Source organism: Camelus bactrianus, chromosome 1, assembly GCF_048773025.1.
Source record: "Camelus bactrianus isolate YW-2024 breed Bactrian camel chromosome 1, ASM4877302v1, whole genome shotgun sequence".
NCBI classification, from domain to species: Eukaryota; Metazoa; Chordata; class Mammalia; order Artiodactyla; family Camelidae; genus Camelus; species Camelus bactrianus.
This window is the reverse complement of record NC_133539.1, coordinates 45,471,880-45,495,551: the sequence shown is the minus strand read 5'-3', so window position 1 is coordinate 45,495,551 and position 23,672 is coordinate 45,471,880. Positions and strand designations below refer to the sequence as shown.

Genomic DNA, 23,672 nt, shown 5'->3' with positions numbered 1-23,672 from the left:
TTCATCAGTGTCATTAGTTTCTGAATATAAGTCTTCTACCTCCTTAATTAGATTTATTCCTAGGTATTTTATTATTTCTGATGTGATGGTAAATGGGATTGTTTCCTAAATTTCTCTTTGTGATATTTTGTTCTTAGTGTACAGAAATGCAATAGATTTCTGAATATCAATTTTGTATCCTGCAACTTTACCAAATTCATTCATAAGCTGTAATCATTTTTTTGGTGACATTTTAAGGATATTCTATATAGAGTATCATGTCATCTGCAAACAGTGACTATTTTACCTCTTCCATTCTAATTTGGATGTCTTTTCTTTCTTTTTCTGGTCTGATTGCTGTGGCTAGGACTTCCAATACTATATTGAATAAAAGTGACAAGAGTGGGCATCCTTGTCTTGTTCCTGATCTCAGAGGAAATGCTTTCAGCTTTTCACTATTGAGTATGATGAAAGCTATGGGCTTATCAGATACAGCCTTTATTATGTTGAGCTATGCTTCCTCTTTATCTACTTTGTGGCGAGTTTTTATCATAAATCAATATTTAATTTTGTCAAAAGCTTTTTCTGCATCTGTTGAGATGAGCATATGGTTTTTATTCTTTAAACGTGGGATAGAATTCTCCTGTGAAGCTGTCTGGTCCTGGACTTTTGTTTATTGGGAGGTTTTTTAAGTTACTGATTTAATTTTATTACTGGTAATTTTTCTGCTCATATTTTCTGTCTATTTATTTATAATTCAGTCTTGGAAGATTATAGGAATTTGTCCATTTCTTCTAGGTTGTCCATTTTATTAATATATGGTTGTTTGTAGTAATATCTTACTATCCTTGGGGGGGAGGGTATAGCTTGAGTGGTAAGAGCGCATGCTTGACATGCACGAGGTCCCAGGTTCAATCTCCAGCACCTCCTCCAAATAGAAATAAACCCAATTACCACCCCCTTATTAAAAAAAAAAACAACAAATAAAACAAGCCAAACATGTGCTTTGATATTTTAAAAATACATATCTTATTATCCTTTGTATTTCCATGATGTCAGTTTTAACATCTCCTTTTTAATTTCTAATTTTACTGATTTGGGTCCTGTCTCTTTTTTTCTTAATGAGTCTAGTGAAAAGTTTATTAATTTTATCTTTTCAAAGAACCAGCTCTTAGTTTCATTGTTTTTTCTTTTTTCTTTTTTTTAGCCTCTATTTCATTTATTTCTGTTTTGAACTTTTTGATTTATTTCCTTCTATTAAGGGGTTTTGTTTGTTTAGGTGTAAGGTTAGGTTGTTAATTTAAGATTTTTGTTTGTTTCTTTCCTGTAAATTTCCCTGTTACAACTGCTTTTGCTGCATCCCATAGACTTTTGATAGTTGTGTTTTTTTAATTTGTCTTCAGTTTTTTTTTTTTTATTTCTTCTTCAATTACTTTAGTGATCCCATTGGTTGTTTGTAGCATATTGTTCAGCCTCCATGTGTTTGTGTTTTTTGCAGTTTTTTTTTCCTGTAGTTGTTTTCTAGTCTCATAGCACTGTAGTTGGAAAAGATGCTTGATATAATTTCAATTTTCTGTAATTTACCAAGACTTGTTTTCTGGCCTATCATGTGATCTACTTTGGAGAATGTTCCACACGCACTTGAAAAGAATATGTATTCTGCTGCTTTTGAGTGGAATGTTCTCTATATATCTATTAACTTCATCTGATCTAATATGTCATTTATGGACAGTGTTTTTTTAATTGATTTTCTGTCTGAATGATCTATCCATTGATGTAAGTGGGGTGTTAAAGTCCACCACAAGTATTGTTACTGACAGTTTCTCCTTTTATGTCTGTTAACATTTATTTATGTATGTATTTAGGTGCTTCTATGTTGGAAGCATATATATTTACAGTTGTTATATCTTCTTGGATTGATTTCTTGATCATTGTGTAATGTCCTTCTTTGTCTCATTAGTTTTTATTTTAAATTCTGTTTTGTCTAATATAAGTATTGCTACTCCAGCTTTCTTTTAATTTCTATTTGCATGGAATCCTTTTTCCATCCTCTCATTTTCAGTCTGTGTGTATCTTTAGATCTTAAGGGAGTCTTTTGTAGGCAGGGTATATATGGGTCTTATTTTTGTGTTCAGCCACTCTACATCTTTTGATTGGAGCATTTAGTTCATTTATGTGTAAAGTAATTATTTCTTATGTTCTCTGGGAGGATGGTAGAAGTAGGGTAATCACTTATATTCTTACTGCCATTTTATTAATTGTTTTGAATTTTTTTGTGGTTCTTTTTTGTTCCTTTCTTCTTCTATTGCCATCTGCCTTTCTGATTTGATGACTACCTTTAACGTTATGTTAGGATTCCTTTCTCTTTTTTTTGTGTATATTTATTCAGGTTACATGAACAGCTTATACAATTCAATATCAAAAAACAAACCCCATTAAAAATGGGAAGAAGACTGGAATAGACATTTTTTCAAAAAAGAAACAGACAGACAACAGGTACTTGAAAACACTCAACACTGCCAATCACCAATGAATGTAAATGAAAATCAGAATGAAATATCACCTCACACTTGGCAGAATGCCTGTCACCAAAAAGACCACAAATAACAAATGTTGGCAAGAATGTAGAGAAAAGGGAGCCCTTGTGCACTGTTGGTAAGAATGTAAGCTGATGCAGCCACTAGGGAGAACAGTAAGGAGGTTCCTCAATAAACTAAAAATAGAACTATCACATGATCCAGCAATTCCACTCCTGGGTATATATCCAAAGAAAACAAAAACACTAATTTGAAAAGATACATGCTACGCAATGTTCATAGTAACACTATTTACAATTACCAAGGTATGGAAGCAACCTAAATGTCCATCAACAGATACTGTACAACCAAGGGAATGCAGTCAGCATTTTATAATAACTATAAACAGAGTATATAACCTTTCAAAATTGTGAAACATTATGTATTACACCTGTAACTTATATAATATTGTACATCAGGTTTACCTCAATAAAAATATAAGGAGGAACTGAATAAGAACATTAAAGCTATTCAAGAGGTTGCTACATTAGATGGTGGATGTTCTGTTAGAAGAAACTTTCAAACAAGCCGAATATGCAATGGACAAGGAGGACATGAAATAAATTATTCCCTAGTTGGTGAGTGGGGATTGCATGACCTCCAAAGGCTCTTGTATGCAAGGCTTTTATATCCTTATATCCTTCCTCTGGGCATCCCAATGCCAAGTAACAAGAGGAGGTTGAGAGCCACACTGCTAATTTATTTGCAAGAAAAAATGGAACACAGAATTACAGAGAAGAAAGGACTTCAGTTGAGAAACTCCCAAAATACAAATTGATATTAAGGTAACTACGCTTTCTTTTTACTAAGATAGTGGGCACTACACATAAATATATTAGAAATATTGAAAATAGCCTTGAATCTGCTGTGATTCCTATACAGACTTCTAGAAAATCGGTTCTATCACGTTATCTTATGGGTGATCCTGTCCTATGAAATGGTTACACTACTTCTACCCTCCTCCCAGAGAACATAAACAATGAGCTTGACATGTTTCTTCCCAGTTAGTGTGGCTTGCAAAGGTGAAGAGTATTGGCTTCCACACTGAGAGATCACCCTTAGCCAGTTTAAGGATTCATCTAGTGATGCCCGAGATGTTGGTTGAACATAGCTTTTCTTAACTTCCTGACCATCCTATGTTAGTAGCATTTATAGGAAAGCTTTTTCACATTCCGCCACATACAACAGACTGTGATAAGCACACTTCCAATTTATGACTGGGTGTTAAACTACTGGACTGTCATATCCTTTGCAGTTGTTCCAGTTTTGCCTAAATTTCATGCCACTGCCTTTGCTGCTGTTTGTATGATTATGCCCTTACTATACTCCTAAGGTTGATCTTTATTCTCTTTTCCTTAGGAACTAGTTTGGCTAGTCTCTTGAATAAAGCCATGTGTCTTTCTTTTGGGAACAAGACTCTAGATGGCTTTGAGTAGTGGCACAATTGGCTTCCATTGTTCCCTACCAGTGTGTTTCTGTGATGGCTGTTCTCCTACCCTCTGCCTGCCTTCATCTGTTTCTACCCCTCTCTGCCCTACTGGTGCCCTTAGAATTATCCACCCTTCCTGGATTCTGATTAGAGTTGACCAATATTAACATGTGGGAGAGTTCAAAAAGTGAGAGATTGAAGAATGTCAATCTCTGATTCCTCTGCCTCAGCTTTGTGGTTTGGGCAGAGGCTACATCGCGTTCACACAACTCTTTTTAGAAGGCTATCCTCCCATGGCTCTGACTCGCACTACATCCTGGTAATTTCTTTTCCTCCTGCAGGTGGTTAGTTTCTTTTTGTTTTGCTAGTTCGTGGGTACCTCACATTCTTTTTTGATTACTTTAATCATGCCCACACCTCTGTAAACAGTCCCTTCATTGACTTATCTTCAAGAGTACCTTCTCCTTCCTGTTGGCATCTTGACTGAAAATACTCTTCAGAGCCTCTATTTCCATGATCCTCCTGATTATTCCAGAAAAAGAAATGCCTTAGTTTCTAGTAGTTAATATATAAATCAAACATTAAGGTACTGATATAACTTGCTTCTCAAAAATGAAAGAAAGAGATCACTTATATTTGAGTGATAGGAAAACTCTGATGGAATTTATATAAAAGTGGCTGTGAAAGCAGACAGGTACCAAAATGGAAGAGTATGAAGGAAGTAAGCCCCAAACAGTTCTCTCTGTATCCCATAGCTCCCTGAAGGATATCATTTATTTTCCATTTGTAGAGATAACCAATGGTGTTGAAATTTGCCAACTTTCATGGCCATTCCCACCACTAGACAATGAATTCCTTCAAGGCAGGAACCATGTCTCATTCATCATTTTATACCTGGGGTCTAACACAGATCCCAGCACATAATTAAAGTCTTAAAAATATGTGTCGAATGAGTAAATAAATGAAAAGTAATGGTCAAATCTAAGAAGTGCATGTACAAACATGTTCATAGCAGTGTAGTTCACAAAAGTCAAAAGGTGAAAACAGCCCAAATGTCCATCAACATATGAAGGGATAAACAAACTGTGTTACTGTATATAAATACAATAAAATAGTATTCACCCATAAAAAAGGAATGAAATACTGCTGCAACATGATTGGATCTAGAAAACATATCCTAAGTGAAAGAAGTCAAACACAAAAAGTCACATGCTACAATTTATAAGAAATATCCAGAATGAGAAGAATCCACAGAGACACACCCAAATCGGTGGTTGCTAGGTGTGGGGGAAAGGGAGAAATGGGAGAACTGCCTAATGATACAGGATTTCTTTAAGGGTGATAAAAATGTTTTGGAACTAGATAAAGTTGTGGAGTGTTGTGAATGTACTAAATGCCACTGAATTGTTCACTTTAGAATAGTTAATTTTATGTTATGTGAATTTTACTTCAATTAAGAAAAAATAGAAACCTAAGACATTCTCATAATGGGAATCTTGAAACTCTTCTTACCCATGAAAAAAAAATGTGGGAAGGAATGCTTGCTTCAGTCCTAACTCTGATCATCCATGGACCTCTCCCTACCCCCATCCCCCATCCTGAATGCAGAGGCCATATTCTCACAGTTCTTTAATGCTAACACTGTTGTTATACATTTGTCTTCACCCACCTATATCCTATTTACTGTCCTATTTACACTCATTTTTCCACTATTTACTTTTGACTTACATGCTCTGAAACACCTCTACTAAGTTTATTTTCTAATGTATCTTTGTTCTAACTTTGTATTCAGTGAACATTCCAGGGGAAAATTAGTATGCTCATTTTTTCCCTTTGAAAATCCATTGTAATCGAATACTTTCTGGTTAGTTATTATTGGGTTGCTATGAGTAGACCCACAACTACTTGTGGAAAATTTATTACACAGGTCAGCCTGCCAAAGCTAGACCTCTCATCAAAGCATGGAAATGTATTTTAAAACAAGCCACATCCTTTAGGTTTCCCATTATTTGAGAATAAATAAGAATGCTTTGACTTTATGGGAAATGAAGTTGAAAATCTTATAGGCATTACTCCCCAGGGGCATTCTGTAATTTGATTCAACATTAGTTAAAAGTTAATGTCTATAATTCCCTATTTTTTCAGAACTGTTTGTTCTTTTTGTTAGACTTTTCTTTTCTTTTCTTTCTTCTTTTCTTCTCATTAAGACTCATCAGTAAGCATTGTGCTCTTCTTCTCATGTTGGACACTGAACTTTCTTGAATTAAAAACATTGTCTTGCTTGACATAACGATCCAATGGAAGGGGTAGTCTACTCAACACACTTTTTAAAGCATCTTCTAAGTGCCAGACATAGCCCTTGACATTTTTGATGCCAAAATAAGTATCTTGAGCTTACCTTCAAAAAACTCACAGCCTAGTAAAGAAAGCAGACTAGTGAATAAGTGTACATTATAAAGGGCTTTATATAGAGGCAAGAACAGGGTGCAGTAGAAGTGCCTAGCTCTGTGAAGTGAGCAAAGAGGGAGAGAGGTGGTTGTAAATTTAATGGATAAGAGAGAGTATAAAAATGCTTCAAAAAGGTGATAATGTTTAATTGAGCCTTGAATTCTTAATACTTTTCCAGGACGTAGGAAGGAGAAAGGCACTTCACACTTAAGGAACATCATGCCCAGAAAAGTTCAGTAGCATGACAGACCAGGTCATGTTCCATGGGTGACCAGAGTTCAGCTAGACCACTCAAGCGTAAAGTGAATGGAGGAAGGATAAATAATAAAGCAGAAAAATTCATAACAGTTTGGTTATAATGAGTTTAAATGCTGTAACAAAGGGTTTGGACCATGTCATTAGGTAAAGGAAAGCCATCAAAAGATTTTTAAACCCAAGAATAAACAGTTTCAATTTGTATCCTGAAAAAAAAAAATCAGTCTTGCAGAAATGTAGACAGTAGATGGAAGGAAACAAATGCAGGCCATTGCACAAACAAGGAGGCTCTTACAATGGTACAGGTGAGTAACGATGAAGACTGGACCTGAGGCACTGGTTGTGGGGACAGATAAGAGAAAACTAAATAATGAATGCAAAGGTCATTGACAGAAATGGTGAGTGATGGGAAATGAGAAACAAGCTTGTAGAAGGAGTCATAGGAACTCCCAGATTTCTTACTTAGTTAATGGCATCACTGTCATTGACATTGCTCAAGATAATGATGAGGCATATTTGTGTCAAAAGCAATGACAAGTTCATTTTTAGAGCTAGAGAATTTGGTCCAGTGGAATATTTAGGTGGAGCAATTTAATACGTTATTAGATATACAGGGCTTTAGTTCAGGACAGAGTTTGGAGTTTGTTTTAGTCTTCCTCTTCCACCCATGAGTATGTCTGAGCTTTTGATCCTGGCTGGGTCTTAGGTATTCAGGGTGTGTGTGGGTGAGAGAAACTGGACCACTAATTCTGAAGTTTGGAGCTCAGGGCTATCAAAGGGTTAGTGCCTAGGAATGAAAAAAAAAAAAAAAAAGAATAAAAATATCAAAATGTAAGCATGCAGTCCAACCAAGACATCAATCCAAGGGGCCCAGCAGAGGGGCTGAATCCAAGTACAAGCACACTGTGCCAAAGCAGCAGGATTGAGAATGGAGGCACATGTCAGAGAGCATCTCTGAGCTACTGAAGTATTTCCCCAGGTTATTTTTAAACCGAGTTAACAGATAGAAACAGAGACAAAGACAGAATTAGCTCCCAAGGATCCTAAACAATAGGTTTGGAATTCTTTGGTATAAAATAATGAGAAAATAATGAAATAACAGAATGAGAAATGTAGAGAACCCATGACAAAATGCTAGAGAATAGAAATATATAAGTGACTATTATTTTGGATCCTCTGAGAAGCAGACACCAGTATGGGATTAGACATGCCAGAAACGTATTGGGACAAATGCCTTTGAAGGATAAAGGGGAAAGCAGGATTAGTAGTCAGAGTTTCAGACTATAGTTCTGTTCTAAGGTGATGGAAAATCCCTGAGACAAAGAATCCTGCTAGAATAATGGGTCCTGTTTATCAAGGGGGTTGGGGGAGGGAATCAGTCAGGCAGGGGTGGGAGGGCTAGAGAGTAAGCAGAGGGAGCAGCTGGGGCTTTCAGCCAACCATCCACTCCACAGCAGGAGATCTGAGAGTGCATTTTTGTGGCTGCCACAGTGACAGACTAGGGAATCAAAGATTCTGAGAAGAAAAAGACAGTAAGAGAAAGGGATGCATTTGAAAATTTGGGGAGAAAAAGAGTTTTAGGAAGATAGATGTAGTCATCTTATGCAGGATTTGAAATTCTAAAATACATTTGGTAAATCTTTTTGCCTTTTCACCACATATTATATCAGATGATATTCCTGATCCATAATATAAATTTTTACTTTGTTGACAAAATCACTTTTTATTTTGTTCTGTTGCCAGTAAAAATCAGACTAGTAAATTTTCTTATATGTTATTTTAAAGAGAAATAATTCACTTTTATCTTCTCTACACCAGATGCCCAAGTCACAGAACACTGGTTTTATAAGGGCTATGCTGCCAAACAAAAATTTGGAAACAGCTTTCTATATCCCTTTGTTTTAAATTCACAACATATTCACATATTATTAGCATGTGTGGTGGTCACGGAAGTGTGGCCACTCAGATCTCCTTTCAGTAGAACCAGCAATAGCAAAAACAATCAACTGACAGCTCCCAGCTACCACACCTTCATATCCGTTGCAGTGTTCACATCAAAGTCGCACTTCCCCCGGGGCTGGACCCAGCCAGTGGCTGAGCATGGCAGGAGTTCTAGAGACAGGCCATTGTGACCCCGTGTAAGACTCTTCTGAGCGACGGTCTTGCTCCAGGACCGTTCTGTTGTCAGGTGAAGATTTTCTCTGAACTGTGCTATAGTCTGAAGCTCTTCCTACCCAGTCCTGCTTCCTTCCCTCTCACCTCTCATAGGCAACATACCTCCACCCTGACATGAAGGCACTTCCCACTTTTATCCTGGTCCCTCCCTCTATTTAGCTTTTACAGCTCTTTATTTTTTTAACCGGAATTATCTGTTTTATAATTTAATCCCATCTCGGCATCTGTTTCTCAAAGACCTCAAACTAACACAAGTACATTAAAATCTTTGATCCTGAGCACTCTATAGTTAAGAAAATCACTTTTATTTAAATCAGTTTAGTTTTAATTTTCCTAAACGTAGAATTCTTTTCTTATAGAACAACAATTGTCATATCATGGAACTAGTAGAACATGTTAAATCTGTCATTCTAATTTACTGAACCCTCTCTTAGGGTCAACTTTCTTGGCTGTGATCAACTTTCTCTTCCTGTCTTGTGTCTTCTTAATCTCTTAATAGAACTCTTCAATTGTATTTCAGATCCATACTCTGCACCCTGCTGTTTGTTGAACTTTGTCTTAATGGAATTATTAGGTAGTTTCTTGGTATCATTAAAAACTCTAATTTTAGCTGGTTTTTTTTTTCTAATAATACTATACCTTTTGCCAAAATTGATACTAATTCTATAATTCAAGATTTTAGTTAGTGTGTAATCCCACTAAGTATTAGGAATTTGCTTCAGCTTTTTCTTTGGCCATCAAAACACTGATCATGTTTCTATTCTTTATACTATTTTCAAGGTGTGCACTAGTTGCAAGTTATCATTTTATAGAGGATATGCTGATCTAACTCGGACGAGCACACTGACTGAGTTTAGCCAAATACTGAATTCCTAAAACATATATATCATTATTCACATATTCAACAGCAAGTCATTGAGGAAATGCAATATACCAGACATACCATGCAGGACTGTTTGGTCAATATCTATTAACCCTCAGAAAAACTGAAATAGAAGGTATTACAGATCCATCTTCAAGATCAAATGATTCATTCCTCCAGTTTCTCAGAGTGCAGTCAGCAGACGGCTCCCAAACATCACTTTTCCTCTCAGTTGCTTTAGCTAGTATCACCCAAGGTCATGTCCTCTTCGTGGGATAATCCTCGTCCAGTGACTCCCTGACAAAGGGACATAAAGCTAGGCCCCCTCATCCTAGTTAGTGATATTAACAGTACTATTCCAGTTTCAGAACTCTTTGTAACATTGACTAAGGCCTTTGAGACTGCATACAACCTAACTTCTCCCTCAGTTCAAGCCTCCTTCTTTCTCTTCCCTTTTTCAGATGGTGATTCCAGGAGCACTGCCTAATAATGCTCCTGCATGCTCATTTTCAACTCACCTGCTTCCAAGGGACATCCTCCCATAACCCACAAGCTGTAACAGTTGGCACTGGACATGGTCTGAGAAAACAGAGATGATGGTAGGATTTTGTAACTTAAGTCATCTACCACCTAGTGGCAGTGAGTATCCCGTCATTGGTAAGTGGAGCTCAGATAACCTTTGGCACTGGTAGCAATATGATTATTAATTTTTTATTAAAGGTCAAATGGGATGCTAGGCCAGAGAACATGAATTTTCACTGCCCACTATTCAGATAATCGAAAATATGAAGAAAATAGAAAATATAATGGCTGTCAAATTGAGTGGCTGTTGCTAAACTCAGTTAACCTTTGGAAAAGATAACAAAAGACTGAGAGTTAATTGTGAAAGCTACAGTGCCTCCTTTGTGGCATATAAAAAGGCTCTCATCTGTTATACATGGTGGGTAGGGAAAGCTAGTATGAGACCAAGAGCTTAAACATAAAAATACCAGAACTCCTAGGAAAGTCAAACTTGTGGCCAAGGCACGTCTGCGCTAACGGCTGAGAAAGTTGCGAACTTGACGTGTAGAATGGTTACACCTAGGTTGATGCACCTGAAAATATGGAAGCCTCATTTTTCCATGCAAAACAACAAGCACCCTCTCCCCCTTGGAATCTGCCCTCAACCCTGCCATGTAGGCCAACATAACCTGACTGGCGAAGTGTTAGTTTATGAGATGGTTAATTTTATGTGTCAAGTTCCCTGCATTGCAGGAAAGACATTTGCCCAGACAGTTGACTAAAGAATTTTTCTGAATGAGATTAGAATCTGAATCAGTAGACTGAGTAAAGCAGATTGCCCTCCCCAATTGGTGGGCAGGCTTCAGACAATCTGTTGAGGGCCTGAATAGAACAAGAAGGCAAAGAAAAGGAGAGTGTACTCTGTCTCTCTGCCTGATTGATTAAGCTGGGACATCAGTCTTCTGTCCTCAGACGAACTTACACCATCGATTTGCCTGGTTCTCAGGCCTTCAGGCTTAGATGGAAATACATCACCAGCTTTCCTGAGTGGGACTTCTCAGCTTCCATAATCACATGATCCAATCTCTTATAATAAGTCTGTTTATAACATTTATATCTATCTACATGTATATCTATCTATATGTATAATATATATCTATGGATATAATATCTCTCTCTATAGGTATAATATACATATTATATATACTCTTGGTTCTGTCTGTCTGAAAAACCCTGACAAATGCAGTCTAATATGAGAGGAAAAGAAGTTTATCTCCAAATGAGCTGCAAGAGTTGGCCCACGTGTACCAGCAGGGCCAGAAGAGTATGCAAGGCACCGGATTTTGCCCTTATAGAACTTACGTTCTGATGAAGGGACGCAGATAAGAGAAAATAAAAATGATAATTAGGTAAATTATACAGTTAGGTAGTAACAGATATGGAACAGAAAACAGAGGAGGTTAAGTAGATTGAGAATGCAGTACAAGGGATCACAATTTTTAAAAAGGTAGTCAGTTTCCTTCATTGAGATAAGATTTAGACTAGGAGACCAAGAAGTTAAGGGTATTAGTGCTGTGTGAATATCTGGGGCAAGAACAATCTGATTAGGTGGAAAGACACCACGAAAGTCTTAAAATAAGACAATGCCTGGCATGTTTAAAAAAAAGACCAAAAAAAAAAAAAAAAAAGGCAGAAGACTGAGAAGGAATGGCAATGAGATAGGAAGAGAGACTGAGAAGGTGGTATCCCGGAAGCAAAGAGGCAAAAGCAAAAAGAAAAAAAAGAGGGAGAAGTAGTGATCATCTGTGTCAAATCCTTGGCCTATAACTGGCCAAGTGAAATAAAGACTGAGAATTGATCAATAAATTTAGCATTACATAAATTCTTGGTGATCTTGCAGGAGCAAAGAGTTGTAGGGGCAAAAATTAAGTTGGAGTGGGTTTAAGAGAGAGTGGGAGAAAAGTAATTAAAAACAGCGGAGATGACAAATTCAAGGAATTTTGCAGCAGGTAGAAAGTGAAAATTAATACAGTTCATGGGGAGAAATAGGGGGATGTAAGCTCAGGAGAATTTTTTCATTTTGCTTTTTGTTTATTTGTTTGGTTTTTTAAGGCTGGTTTCTTAACTCAATAATCCAGTGGAGAAGGGAGAAAGTGAATGATGTAAGAGAGAAAGGGAGAATTGTTGGAGCAGTGTTTTTTTGGGTGAGAGGAGATTGGACTTAACCAGGTAGAGAGATTGGCTTTAGAAAAGAATGTGAAATATGATGCAGTGGAATAGAAATAACCTTCTTTATGACAGGATTTTGTAAAGATAGTTGTTTAATGGTAGTAATAATAATTAGAATCACTAAATCCATACCACAAGGTAGAAACATAATAGTATTTATATTAATTTCTGTATGGTAAAGTGCAAGTTTTTCTAAGTGGACCTCACTAAAAAAACCAATGAAAATTCCTTAAAGAGTCATGGTAAAAGAAATCTTTTACATAGGATGGTATGATCTTTACTCATAACATCTTTATTCTTGAAATACCAGATTGAGCTGATCATTCTCTATGTGTTTCATGTTATTATTAATCTTAAACTTTTAGTAAAATGATAGACATATTTTTCTGAAAGAGCCCTTTGTATGGTGAGAGAAATCCCTCACTCTATGCTTATTAATCTTCACCTGATTAAGAATTTTTACCTTAAGAACAGGAGCTGTAGAAATGATATTTTAAAAGTTTGCTTTCACTCAGTAGTTTTGGAAATCTCTTGATGCATGGCTGTATTCTCTCTCTCTTTCCTCCTGTGGTTTGCCCCACTGAAGCTCGTTTAATAAATTAAAATTAAAATTAATGTTAGTCTCAGTCCTCAAACTCAGTCATGTAAGAAATGTAAAAATTATTACTTTCTTTATTTGCATTATAGCTACTTAAATTCAACTCTCACCTTCCATCCCATTGAACTAGGAGGGCATTCAATTTCAGTCCTAAAAGGGACTTTTTCCTTCCCAGAGGCATCCACTCTTCTTAAGAGTTTTTCGTAAATATGCTTTCCCTCAATTAATAAAATAAAGGCAATATTATCCTACTTATTTATTTATATCTATATACATTTAAATTTGTCTAATTATTAAATCATTTATGACCACATCCCCACAGATTAAACCTTTAAGGTTCCAAACATCCTCCTCAACGTGATTTTATCAGTAATTCAATAAGAATATTCTTTTGATCTCCTCATCCACATTGACAATTTTATTATTGACTGTAAAAAGCATAATACATTGAGCTACTGATAATTATTATTTTATCATAGGCTTCCATCCAATCAAAAATCCATGAACTTAGTCTTGATCATATCTACATACCAAAAATTTAACTGTGTATGCATGAAATTATGCCTTTTTCCTCTTATTTTTCCAACCAGTTCTTAACTTTGATCTGGAAAGGAAATATACTTGTCTAAATAGATTTGGCTCAGTAAAATTACACTGATGTTCAGAATAATTTGGAATCTAAGAAATAAAAATGTTAAAATATTAAAATTTAATAAGTATTAAAATAATTTTCCTTATTACTGGTGAAATCAAGGGTAATCTCTAGTTAGATCCATTAAACTATAACTTGCTTAATAAATAATAAACTGTAACCTGGCTTCATTACTCAAGCTCGCTTTGTTTTTTTTTTTTTTTTTTTTTTACAAAAACTTGCATGTCCTCCGAGCATCACGTGGCCTAACCAATAAGTTGTTTGCCCAAGTCAAACAACTTGGAGTCGGCTGTGTCCGGTGTGAGCTCAAGCCAGTTAAGACTGGTTGGGGCCACTGACTCTCTATCAGGGCACACGCATGTGTCCAATCGGTGACATCAGAGGGTCAAAAACGCCACCCTCAGAGATGCCATTTTGAAACAAGCACCCCAGGAAGAAGCTTAGTTGTGCCTGAGCAGAATGACAGTTACCTCAGCATTTTCTTACCTGCTGTCACCTTCCCCCAAGCTCCCCACACCTCAGATTTAGCCCACAAATATCCAGAGACCCCCGCCTTAGGGAAGGTGAATTTGAGATTTGTTCTCCCATCTCCTCACTTGGCTGCCTTGTGAATAAACCTCTTCTCTGCCACAGACCTCTACATCTCAACATTTGGTGTGCTGTGTCTTGGGCGGAGGAACTTTGTTCATTCACTTAGCACTGGGAAAGGACAGAACTGACTCTAACACTCAGCTTCTTAGCTTAGTTGTAGTAGTAGCACCCAGAGCAGCAGCAGTGCATGTTTCAGGTCTGGGAGGGGGAAGGGAAGGGAGAAGAGTCAGACCACCCACTTCACCCAGATTCCTACAGGATCAGGATACGGAATATTAGGCTCAGACATGAAAGTTTTGTTTAGGGCTAAGAATATGTATGACAGGTATACTGAACATAGATAATGACTGATGATGTTCACAAGAGAGTTTTGTATATACATGTAAGCCCTCACAAATCTGAGGGATCCCAAAGTCTATAAAATCTAGCCTGATGTTTATTATTAATGAGTGATGATGTACAGTTGGGGGAGAGAGACGAGAGTATGCCTGTGTGTAGATAAAGTGATATAAGCAACTGGATAGGTTAGAGCAAAGGAAATACTTCCCGAAGCAAGGGAGGGAAAATCATGGTGATTTTATAAGAATGTAAACATATAAAAGTTAAATCATGTGAATATTTTAAAATGTATTGGATTGTTAATCATAGTGTGCCAATAAAATATAACACAACAGATGTGCTTCTGGCAGATGCTAAAAAAAACTGTTACTTTGTAGAACCACATCCTCCATAGTTATTGGTTAATTATATCCATGCCTATTGATGGAAATCACAGACTCCAGCTTCCCTAGAGCTTCAATTATGGTAATTAGTTCAATCTATAGACAAGCTGAGTTCACTGCACGTGTGTGTACCCTCAACACACATGGTTATACACATACTATTATATAATTTGAGAGCTTTCCTTTATGTGTTGGATTAAAATTTATCAAATTTGTAGCAAATTATGAAAATATGCAATTACCTTCCCATTAATTTAAAAACTGTTTTCTTCTATTATTTGCCTCTCTGTTTCGTTATGTCCTTAAATATACTTTTAAATTATTCTTAGAATCTTTGTATTATAAAGCTTAGGGAGAAGGATAAGAATTAGGCATAGAAGTCTGAATAATACTACCATTTAGATTTATAAGGATACCAACCAGATTCTAAAAACAATTCTTTTGTACAGATCTATGTATATTTTTAAAATTAAAAAGAACCATAGTCTTTTATTTTCCTTTTTTATTTGATGTGACAGTACAAGTAAGTATACTCTGAAATTTTCCCATATCCTTTTCAGTTTTGCATATTGCCTTTTTTGGGAGTGACGTTTAACGTGACACTAGTACATTTTATATCACAGGCAAACAAAATATCCTTGATCTGGAATTGAAGTAAGATGAGATGAAAATGATTGGACAGGCAAATATGTTAGGGGAATGTGCTTGCAGCTTGAAGTGTTTCATAACTGTCTCCAGCATCTGCACCAAAGATGATGTCATTTAAAACAGCTTTTTGAAAATGCCACTTCCCTGCACATTCAGCTTCATGTCATTGTGTATTCATAGCAGGCCTGTTATTAAAAACAGTCTGAGGCCATATGAGTACCAATCATGGTTAGGATAGTTTAGTTTACTAAGTCATTTCTTTTTTAATTCCAAGTTTAGCTAAAACCTAGTTTTAAACTTAGGATGACAGTATCTCCGTGTGCAGTGGAAGACATGTTTGTCCCCTATAAGAGTAGATGGTATCCAATGTATTTTAAGAGACCGTAACATTCTTACCTCCAGAAAAGCAGCTATCCTATCCTGCTATCGCTTTAAACTCCAGTATTTGATTTACTGCTTTTAGTTAGGGTAGTGATATGACATGAACTCTAATATGTAAGATAAATCAAACTGAGGTGAGTCGGTCAGACCCATCCTTTCTTACACTTATTTGCAAATGATCCACACCAACTCCTACTCCCTCCCCAGCTGCCCAGGGGGCACCTCTGTAAACCACAGGATTCTAAAGAACTGCATTAGAGCATTGTTTCCAACAGACCATGCCATGGTATCTGTGTATTTGATGGCAAGAGAAATGGTCCAAACCAAGCCTACCCTCTGTTATGTTGCTACTGATGTGATAGCCATACAGAGAGCACTTGTGGAAATGAAACACAAGGAAATAGAAAACTTTGATGAATACTTGAGAGATATGAAGACTGAAAAAAAGTAGAAAATTTGAAGATCTACAGACATGAGAACATCTGCTTAACATGCCAGTGACTCAAATAACGCTTACAGAGAACTCATCATAGTAGGATAAGGTGCTATAATATAAAGTTAGTGAAGAAAAATTGTCATTATAACTAAAAATTACTGCATTTGATATATTGAGGAAAAGACAACAAAAAATGCATTAAAAATCAGTGGTCTATTCTATATGACTTTTTTTCCTTTTTGTATAACTCAACATTTTCTATACTAAATATGTAATACTTTGTGACAGACAATTAATAAGCTTTTTTTTTTTTTTTTATAAAAAAGAATCCTTACCTTTCCCAATTCTTCCTTCCCTCACATGTTTGGGAGGGACCTTGGTGGAGTCATAATTAAAACCTAGACAAAGCTTTTCACCTAAGAGTAATCTGAGTCATGTTAACAGTCATGTTATTACAGCAACTATGGAAGGTATAGAGATTAAGGGACATCCTCTCTCCCAATTCAGATCTCTATCATATTCTTTATTATGTATTATGATTATGACGACAAACTACTTTGCTGAAGAATACAAAAGGTCAGATGGGTGGAGAAGGGCATACAAACCCTGTCAGATGTGAGATGTGTGTAGATTGCTTAAGTCCTAAAGGGGAAGGGTGCCAGGTAATCTGAACAGTTTAAATAAGGATGTAAGACATAGAAATCATGATATATTTGGAAAATGGGAATTTAAGTGCAGCATAAATAGTATGCTAGTGCCCTGAATTTAAACACTTTTCCCAGTGTGAAGTCTTCTAGTTAAGTGAGCCCCTGCTGTGACTTGTTTCTTTTACCTTTCTTGCTGCTTATTTAATGAGGAGTCTTGGAAAAGTATGTGACACCTTTCTAGAATGAATGCTAAATGCAAAAGCATTTGGGTACTTAGTGTGTTTATTGTAGATTTATTGCTAATTCTTTTAATTTGCTGGCATCATCGGGCATATAAATCTACAACCGGCAATCTGTGGTTTACTTCCACATTGTTTTTTTTGTTTTTGTTTTTTAACCTTCTGAGGCAGTCTTGACTTGACACCAGCCAGGGAGACAGGGAGATACACAAAAGGTCTCAGTTCCCAGGACAATGGTAACTTGGAGGAAGGAAACTCACAAAGCTGTTGGTTTATTGGGTAAAGGTGTGAAGCAAGAATTTCTTACACTATAATTTATTCTAGCTAGAACCCCAGCAACCTAAGTCAAATAAAGCTTAAAAAAAGTATTAAAGAAGAACGTAATAGAACAATACCTGACCCAGAAAGATAGCTAAAAAATATTGCAGTTATCCTTTTCTGTATTTTTCTCTTAGTAAAATACATAATACTAACATGATAAACACAGTATCCATACATATACACACATACTCGCCCATACATAATCATAATCTGTATGCACGTTGTGTGTGTGTATAGATGTGTGTGTGTGTGTATATATACACACACACACACACACATATATATATATATATATATCTCCTTGAAAAATGGCTTTTCAAGTGCAAGGATATATCATTTTAAATACAATGAAAAGTGGAAATGTTTTTCTGTTTTCTTAATGCTAAATACATGGGCAAACACTAAGAACATGGAAATAAGCCCTCTACTCCTAATTCTCCTTGTTTATATAACAATAAAAAATTAGTCTTCTATCTGCCTCTTTGATGAATGTCTTTGGCTCTATTCAGTAAGCAAAGATTGATACCCATTTCCGGAGGTATTTACTTAAAGAGTTGAGAAAAAGCAATTTAAAAGGTGTAGAGGGCACCTTTTCATCCAGTTTATTCACCCACTGCCCACATCCTCACTATAAAAATCTGTCTTCATTTTTCTTAAAAAATAACCTGCATATTAACTCTTCTGTGAATTCAAGCCACTGCATTTCCATTTACCTCATTCCTCTAAGATCTGTTCAACCACTACGCTTAATCTAAATGTTTCACAAGCTTATGAACAAGACACACTCAATTGTAGAATTGAGGAACTCAGAATCTAAAGAATTACAACTTAGCCTTAAGGTCATCTAGGTTCCTTTTGGTATTTTATTTTGTGGTCTTCAGTATTATGTGGGAGATAGACACATACACACACCACTTAATTTTTCAAAAAACAAAATCCATTTGCTTTCTTTCAGGACAGCCTGCCAAGGAGAAACCACTTTCCTTCATAGATCCCTGCCACCATGAAATATACAAAATTAAAGGAAAGTTAAATGTATGTATGTAGACAGTAGGTACTGTGACTCTACTGGTGGAAGTCACTCTGAAGAAGATACTCTTATGGCCTCAAGATCTACAGGTCAGGATAAGTCCATCCCAGACCCTAGGAACACTGGAAATTCCAGAGGTGTGGATGGGGGTAGAAAGCTTCCATCTTATTTTTAGAGTTTTTAATAAATTTCAGTTATTACTAGGTGCTATATAACACTTAATATTTCATTTAATATTTACAGTAGTCATAAAAATAGATACTACTACCCCAATTTTTCACATACAGCAATAGATAAAAATAACAGATCCAAAGTCACAGAGCAAACTATGGCCAGAGCCAGTGAGTTTGGTAACCTTTTATTTTTTTGTGATTCTAAACACAGAGAAAAATACAGACAGGTTAGTATTGTCATGTAAACTGTTTATGTGATCTCTTGCCTTTCATTTGAATATTCCCTTTATACATTTTAGGAATATATTTAGGTTATAATGGAAAGCAGTGATGCTGAAATAAATTAAACATCATTCTTGATCTCAAAATATTTGCAATTAAGATATGGAAAAAAAAAACCAATTACCTAAAACGTTAAATAATGTTACAGAAATAATTCAAAACATTTTAAAATGCCAAAAGACATTGTACTTATTACTAATTACCAAATCAGTTATACAGGCAACCAGGAATTCAGTATCAAAAGCAAAAGACAGTTAACATTTAATTTTCCCCCATTTTTATGCAATACCAACTTTTTCATTCAATAATTATTTTTGAGCATCACTATGTTCCAAGCTTATAATAGGTAATTTGGAAACAACTATTATTATAGCACAAATATTAATATAATATGAATTTGCCTATGGTTTTACAATATAATATGTAAACTACTATAACTGCAGTAAGTAACCAATCTAGTCTTGGAGAATTATGACAGTAAAACATCTATCAATTTTTCACATGAATCCAGATTCAATCACGAGTTAAAGCCCTTTCCATGGATCAGATAGCTTGCCTTTCACTAACTATTCCTGCATTATCATATTTCATTGTCTTTGTTTATGCTACTCATTAAGCATAAAGTGCTTTTTCTTCCATTTGTAATGATAAAACTCCTACCTGTCTTAAGACAAATTGCCAAACATCTCATATAAATGTAAATTGTTACAATCTTTCCAGAAACCTATTGGCCAGCATACAGCATTTAAGATCCTAAAAAATATTTGTAAATTTTGATCCACTTTTAAAAATGGTAAAGGTGTAAAGAGAAACGTGCACAACATTGTAAGTCACAATATTATATATGACAATGGAAAATTGAAAATAACTTAAATACAACACAGAAATAAGTCATCTTAATTTCTAATGCCATTGTATGCACATTTATTTAGACTAAGTGCTTTTACGACAGAAAGAGAAATTATTTAAATAGTGATGTCCATGTAACCCAACACAAAGCCTTCCCTCAGAAGTTTAGGTCCCAGAAAAAATATTTGGGAGACAATTCTGCCACTCATCCCTTCACTTCACCACTTGGTGGGATCATCTTAAATGATAACTGGCGTATGAACATTCTAAACTTAATCCAACTAATTCATCTGGTGTTCATTCAAAGAAACAGCAATCAGATGTAAATTTGACCCTTAGTGATTTTTGTCTTACTTTCTAAATTGCTGACTTTACAAATTAAACCCTACATTTGTTGAAACTTCATAGCACATAAACAGGACAAAATAGAATACAGCCATTAAAACAGTGTCATAGTAGGAAAAAAATGAATAAAAATATTCTTAAGTGTTTCCATATTATTGAGTAAGAAAAATATTTTCTATATATGGGATTAATAGAAAAAATATTTGACTGCATAAAAATTAAATTGTTACATCAAATAACAACAAATTTAAATTCCACTAATTGTGGAAAAAGTTAAATATATAAATGAAATTATTATTGCTTTTAAAGTATAAATTGAAAGGTTAATGAGAAAAATCATGCTTACTGTTTTAAAAATATGGAAAGAACGGGGATAGATCATTCCTAAAAAAGGCACTCTTATGCAAAAATTATCAGGAAACATGGAAAAATAATATTAATGACACAAATATTTTAAAATGAGAAAAATAAAAAAAATTTTAAATGATATAACAGTACTGGTGAGGATGTGGCATAAAGATCATTATCAACCCTGCTGGTAGGGATGTAATTTTTTTTAGATCAATTCAATTTCTCAAGGACTAGGAAAGCTTTAAAATGTGCAAAACCCATTGACCCAATAGTTTGATTATTATGAGGATTTGTTCTAATGAAATAGCATAGATATGTACAGAGATTTGGCTATTTACATTTCTATGCCACTGCTGTGATATCAAAAAAATGGAGGGGGAGAAGAAAACTCTAATGTCCAAGAATAGCAACTTGCTTGAGTAAATGATTTATCCAAAAAATGAATGACTATATGAATTTTAAAATTAAATTGAAAGAGAACAGTTAATGCTCTTAAAAAATACTATTAAAGGAAAATAAAGTATTTTTATAAAATATTTATTTACTTTAAACAGTGATTATTAGTGAGTATCTAGTATGTACCTGGAATGCTCCTAGAATTTTTTTATCCTCACAAGAGTTTACATTTCTAGTAGAAGACAGGCAATAAATGGTAGATAACTAGATGAATAGAGTTTAGTTACATGATTGATAGATTATACATAAAGAAAGAGAGATACATGCATACATATTACATACATGCATGTTCAGATAGATACATAGATAGAGATATAGAGCTAAGTGGTGATAAGTGAAAATAGAACCAGAAAAAGACATATTAGAGTCTGTGGCATGTACTGGCATTGAGAAGACCTTTTCTTTCATCCTTTCTTCCTCTCTCCCCCTCTCTCTTCCTCTCTCCCACTCTCTGTTCCTCTCTTTCTCCCTTTCTCTCTTTCTTTCTTTCTTTTTTAATGGAGCATGTGCTTATTGTGCTCTAGAAACAGCAAAACCAGGCAGGGAAGGACAGGATGAAAGAATAGACCCTGCTGGGCCTTACAGATCTTGATAACTTTGAATTTTACCCTGAAGCCAGAGGGAAAATTCTGAGAAGAAAAGTGGATGATTAGATTTACTTTTTAAGAGATCTGTTCTTCAATTTAAACAATTTTAAATTGCCATACTGGCTGCAAAGTGAAGATTAAACTAAATGCCAGTGGTGAAGGAAGAAGCAAGAAAACCAGGAGAAACACAGACATATTTTGTCTATCTTTTCTTTCCTCAAATATTTATCAAATACCTAATCTTCATCAGACATTGGGAGTATAGCAGTAAACAAAAGATTAAAAATTAGAGTTAATATCCTAGTAGAAAGAGACCAACAATAATAAAGAAGTATAATATATAGTATGGTAGATGGCAGTAAATCCTGTAGAATAAAATAAAGTACAGATGGCTAGTGGTTAGTACCTGTAATTTTAAATTGTGTGTCAGGGCCAGCCTCAGTGCTAATTTTAGTGCCTCATTGTTGGCATTTAAATGAAGACCTGAAGGAGACACGGTGGTAGACCGAGCAGACATCAGGGAGGAGCCAGCCAGGTAGATGAACACCGCAGTTGCTATACAGTTGATGACAGAGCAACTGGTGTGTTAAGGAGCAACAAAGAAGCCAATGTCCATGGAGCAAAAGGAGAAAAAGAAATAATAGAAGATGAGGACAGACATGAAAAGTAAGGGCGAGAAAGTGAATTGAAATTATAGTAGTCTCCATAGAGCACTGATAATTTTTTGGCTCTTACTCTGAAGGAGAAGGGGAAATATTGGAGAGATTTGAGCAGGAGTGACATGATGTGGTTTACACTTTAAAAGGAGGACTTTTGTTGCCTTATTGGAAATAGATCTTAGGGGACAATGGCAGAAACAGGGAGACAACTTCAGAAGCTGCCTCCATTATCTAGATAAGAGAACATTATACTTGGAACTGAGGTGAACAACAATCATGAGATTCTAGGTATATTTTAATGGTCAGGCAAATGAGAAATTTGACCACTTTTGTGAAGAGTGTGAAAGAAAGAGGTCAACTATGACCCAGATTTTTTTTTTTTTTTGATTAACTGGAAAAATGACAAAGATTTAATCTATTTACTGGGAAAATAAGGCACTATTTCCTACTATTGGGAAGACTGAAGAGAGAGCATGTTTTGAAGTGAAGACAGGGAACATCACAAATTTGATTTTAAATATTTTTAAGTCTGAAATGCCAATTGGCCAGCAGAGTGGGAATGTAACAGTTCTGGGGTTCAGAGGAGAGATCCAAATTGAAGATAAAAATTGGTTGTTGTAAAGTATACGTGGTATTTAAGGTGAAAGGAATAGGTATAGTGAAAGGAAAGCAGAAAAGGAGGCTGAGGATTGTCCAGTGAGGGAGAAGGAAATCTAGGAGAATGTGGTGTCATAGAAGACAAGAGAAGAAAAGAGCTAATGAGAGCTAGTGAGTGATCTACTGTGTAAAATGTTGAATTTAGGTCACACAAAAATAGAACGAAGAATGGACCATTAGATATAGCATGGAGGTCACTGGTGGGCTTGAGAAGAACAGTTTAGGTGGAGGCAAAAGCCATTAGGATGGTTTCAAGAGAGAATGAGGACATTTTGCAAAGTAAGGAGCTTATACTCTTCAAAAATGTCACGGTCAAGAAAGATGGGTTGGGATTAAAGTAGATTAAAAATATAAAATAAATAAATGCAAAAGGTAATACTGGGCCAGAAAAAAAAAATGTCTTTTTCTTTTGCTATAATGGACATTCATAGGACAATTGGTGAAATTTGAATAAGGTATCTAAATCACAATGATTTTATCAATGTCATCTTCATGATTTTAATAATTCTATTGTGGCATGAAAAAAGATGTCTGTTTTGAAGAAATAATATGGAACTTATAATTAAAAAGGCATCATAGCAGCAACTTGCTCTT

At 35.4% G+C, this 23,672-nt stretch overlaps 1 long non-coding RNA gene across 1 annotated transcript in view; it reads left to right on the top strand.

Moving 5' to 3' along the window:
• LOC105080143 (uncharacterized) overlaps positions 1 to 23,672 on the top strand; it is a 565,054-nt gene that overhangs the window by 411,185 nt on the left and 130,197 nt on the right. Inside the window, exon 10 of the long non-coding RNA XR_012506674.1 lies at positions 10,186 to 10,381. This is a non-coding gene — a long non-coding RNA (uncharacterized LOC105080143). The remainder of the gene's footprint in view (positions 1 to 10,185; positions 10,382 to 23,672) is intronic.